Source organism: Phyllostomus discolor, chromosome 13 (genome assembly GCF_004126475.2).
Source record: "Phyllostomus discolor isolate MPI-MPIP mPhyDis1 chromosome 13, mPhyDis1.pri.v3, whole genome shotgun sequence".
NCBI classification, from domain to species: Eukaryota; Metazoa; Chordata; class Mammalia; order Chiroptera; family Phyllostomidae; genus Phyllostomus; species Phyllostomus discolor.
Genome location: NC_040915.2, coordinates 23,608,066 through 23,612,590, shown reverse-complemented (window position 1 = coordinate 23,612,590; position 4,525 = coordinate 23,608,066).

The window sequence follows — 4,525 nt, the reverse complement described above, 5'->3', positions numbered from 1 at the left end:
AAGCTCTCCGCTGAGATTCCAGCCACCCTGCTAATGACTTACCTGGGGAATCTTTCTGCTTTGCTCAAATCTCTCCCTCCAGAAACCTGAGCTTGTGAAATGAGAGTCATTAGGGGTGATAGCTGTTACCTGAGAGGGAGAGATACTAGGACATTAGCCTCTGCAGCAGGTGGGTAAAGTGACAGCCTCACATGAAATGATCTCCTCTCAACCCAGCTTTCTATTTGCCAAGTGTTCCTCGGGGGCTCAGCTGTGGCTGGGCAGGTCATCTCCTGCTCAAAGACCCTTGGGGGCTCCCACTGCTTTCCACACAAAGTTTTGCTCGCCAGTTCGCCTTGATTGGGCTTCTCCTTCTCTTTCCAGCCTTCTTTGCCGCTATTCTTCTTCTAATGCTACAGGGAAGCTCCCTGTTCTCTGAGAAGAACAGTGGGGAACATGGCTTGCCCTTTAGTGGCAGCATTGAGGCCAGAGTGGGAAGGCCCGAGTCCTCCCATGCTTTCTATCCCGCCTTCTAACGTGAATACATTAATGGCACACGACATCCTCAACTCAAGTTGTAGTCTTGATTTTTGTGATTGTGAAATCCCATCTGAACAAGTCTCATCGCCGGGCTTTGTAGGTACCATGGACTAAACATACAGAAAGGGTTTTGCTCCTGTTCCTGACGTAAACAGTGTGGCCTCCGGCAGTTCCCCTACCCCCACCCCAGCCCCCCTCAGTCCTGTAACAGTGAAAGGGCTGGACTACGTGATCTTTAAGCCCCTTCCAGGAAAATCTTTCCATATTTTCCCAACAGCCTGAAAAGCCTTTCTGAGCCATAAGGAAGGATTTTCCCAGGGTTAGTGGAAACCGGCCTGGCCTGGCCTGATGAGGAAGGGCCAAATCCAGGAGTCTGGCTCAGCAGTAGGAAGGGATTCCTAGCAGGGCTGCCGGACTGCAGACTGGACTGGAAGGAGAAGGCAGAACTGTGGGTCCTGGCAGAGGGTAAAGTCAGCTCACAGAGCAGACCATTGCCTCCAAAGTGTCAGCGAGCCCCACTCTGTGCCAGACACTGAGGGAGGGGTGAGGGTACAGCGGGAAGCAGGTTGGAGAAGGTTCTCGGTCTCAAATAGCAACTCAGACTCAGTAAGGGGGAGAAGGGGAAGACAGGCAGTTGAAGAGGCAATGACAATAGAGTAATGGGGGTGGGGATGTGTAGAACCATAGGAGCAGAAGGAGGGTCTATGCCATGGTGCAGGAGGGGTCGGAGAAGGATACCTGGAGGGTGCCACACTTAACCTCAGATACACAGTCATTTGCAGGTGAAGAAGATGGGATGTTCTAGGGCAAAGGTTAAGTACAGGCAGAAAATGGCCGAGTCTTGGAGGTCAGTGCATAGCTGGAGTGAGGGACAGAGGAGGAGACTACAGAGTGAGGGCTGAACACAGGCAGCTGCTTTGTGGCCAGTGAGAGAGGCGGTGCCGGGGGAATGGGCATCCATGTCTGCCCGCATGAGGTTTCTCTGTCTGGGTGTAAGTATAGGCTGTACCCTGCAGCCTGAGCCAAGGGCCCAAGGCCGAGTCCCTCAAAGGATGAGACTGAGGCTATAGTAGCTGAAGAGCTGAGGGCTGAGTGAGGCAGACAAAGCTAATAATGGAGGACAGAGAGAAGTGACAGTGTGTCAGCGGGAGAGAAGGAAATAAACACTTATTGAAAACTTGCTATGAAGCTTGGGGCTTAGCCTCAGTTTTTTCATCTGAAAAAAAAATGTGGCTATCTATGTCCAGGACTATGGTGAGGTTTAAATAAGATAATACACGTTAAATGCTCAGCATGCAGCCCTGACTCACAGTGAGTGGTTAATGAATCATAGCTACCTTTATCACTACCATGTGTTCATTCATTCAGCAACTCTTTACTGGGTGCCTACTGGGTGCCAGGCACTGCTCTAGGGGCTGGGATACACCATAATCAAAACTGACCAAAATCATCGTGCTTGTGGGATGATGCTGTAGTGCTCACCCTCTTCATATTCACAACTCTGTGAGGAGGGTCTCATCATCCCTGTTTTATAGGTGAGGGCTGGACACTGAGAGGCTAAGCGACTTGTCCAAGCTCGCAAAGCTGGCAATGGCAGAGGATGGATTTGAACCCAAGTCTGTGTGATGTCCTACCCAAGGTTCTCTCCACTACCCCACCCTACCTCTATGTAAAAAACAACATGGAATTAACTACTACTTGCATGGTATCAATTCCATTTCAACATGGATTTTCTGTGATGGTTCAGATTTTACATTCTCTGTCTCATCCTTCCTGAAAATCATGCATACCCACCAGACCATGCCTGGGATTAAGGGCCAAAAAATGTGATTTCTTAGCCCTGGCTGGCGTAGCTCAGTGGATTGAGTGCAGGCTGCAAACCAAAATATCGCATGTTTGATTCCCAGCCAGGGTACATGCCTGGGTTGCAGGCCATAACCCCCAGCAACCGCACATTGATGTTTCTCTCTCTCTCCCTCTCTCTCCCTCTCTCTCTCTCTTTCTCCCTCCTTTCCCTCTCTAAAAATAAATAAATAAAGTCTTAAAAAAGATGAACTACTTTCTTTAAAAAAATGTGATTTCTTTACTCATTGAACCTACAAGAACTTCAGGACAAGGAGAGGCCATTGTAGCTGAAATAGTGAGGAAGGTTTCCTGGAAGAGGTTGGATTTTCAGACCCAAGAAGGGAGAGGAGAGGTGAGGGAGTGGAAACAGCTTAAACAATAATCCAAAGGGAGGAAATGCACAGTGTATATTTCTGTATGGAGGAATGATAAATGTGTTTGCACATATTGATTGCTTCTACAAATACTTATTGGGCACCTACCATGGCAGGTATTGCACTAGGCACTGAGAATCACAGCAAAGAAGATGTGCTAAGGTCCTGCCCCCAGCAGCTTACAGTGCGTGTATGTGTGGGGGAGGGCAAGGTAAAGGATGGGAATGGGAGGCACTGGGAGCAGACACATGCAGATAAGAGCTCTCATCCCAACAGGAGAGACTCTTCGCTCTGATTTTTTGCTCCCCTGGCTTTGCTTCTTCATTTGTTCCCATAACCCACCCATACTTCTGTTGAGCAGGGTGGAAGTCACAGATTCCTGGAAGCTGCCAGTGGCCTCAGAAGTCCCAGATGCCTCGGAGGCTGCACTGAGAGCGGGCACCTTGGCTCATCCTTGCAGGCTGATGTTTCCTTTTGGTGTGGATCTTTTATCTACTAGCTCAGTGCAGACAATCGATGCTAATTCAGTCTTATGGGATGGAATGAAACAGCCTGCATTTAAAGGGCTCAGAGCTCTCTTTTCTGATTACCAAATGACCTACATAATCACTCTCACCCCAGCCTGCCTGGGAGGCCCTGCCATTGACAAAGCCTGACCAGGCACTCTCTCTGCTGGGGCCTGGCTATAATTTCTTCTGAGCTTGCCAAGTAGCAAGGAGGCTGGGGGAGCAGGAGCCTGGCCAAGGATCCCAGAGGCCTGGTTCTCGCCCCTGATCTGCAGTGAACTCACTAGGTGATGCTGAGAATTTCTATTCCCACCACCACCATCCCCAGGGCCTCAGTTTCCCCTTTTGTAACATGGAGAGGTTAAACCATACCATCTCAGAGGTCCTTCCGCACTCCAAGATTCTAGGGCATTCGTGATGCTAAATCATACTTACTACTCCAGCCTTAAAGAGTCCCCAGGGACTTTGGTGGAATGAAGCTTAGCACAATGGTTAGTAGCATAGCCATCCGTGTGTATGTGTAGATATATAATGATTTGAACATTTCCAAGACATATTAAGTGAAAATGTCAAGTTGCAGAATGGTTTCTATGGTGTGATACTAAATGCACATGTTACATGCATGTTTGTACAAGCCCACACATGCATAGAATATTTGACTACCTCTGGAAGGATCTGTAAGAGCTATGCAACCTCAGAGGAGGGGAACTGAATGTCTAGGAAAAGATTTATATTTCACTCTACCTTTTTGTGCCTATAATTTTTTTAACTATGTGCATTGTGAGTTTGAAAATTAACAATTTCTGAAATAGAATGTGGACTTGGCCATAAGTTCATTTATTCACTTAACAGATACTATTAAACATCAATTATGTGCTAGGTACTGATTGATAAGGAAGTGGTGACTAAGTCAGTCCCTGCCCTCAAGAAGGCCACATTCTAAACCGATAATATCAAAATCAATAAACAAGCAATATAATGCCAGGTAGGGAGGAGGGTATGAAATACACAAGACAGACATGAGTGTGAAGCTTTCCACTTACAAATAGTTTGACCCTGAGTAGGTTGTTTTGCCTCGTCGATCCTGTTTCCTCATCTATAAAGTGGTAGTAATAATATGATCTGCTTTATGAAGTTTTTGTGAGAATTAAATGAAATTAATAACAGTACCCAGGATATAATAGATGCTTGGTAGGTGTTGGTTGTTGTTGTGGTGGTTAACGTTACTGGCACAGGGGTCTGGACAGCAGTGAGTAAGGCCATGAGCAGTGTAAGGATTGA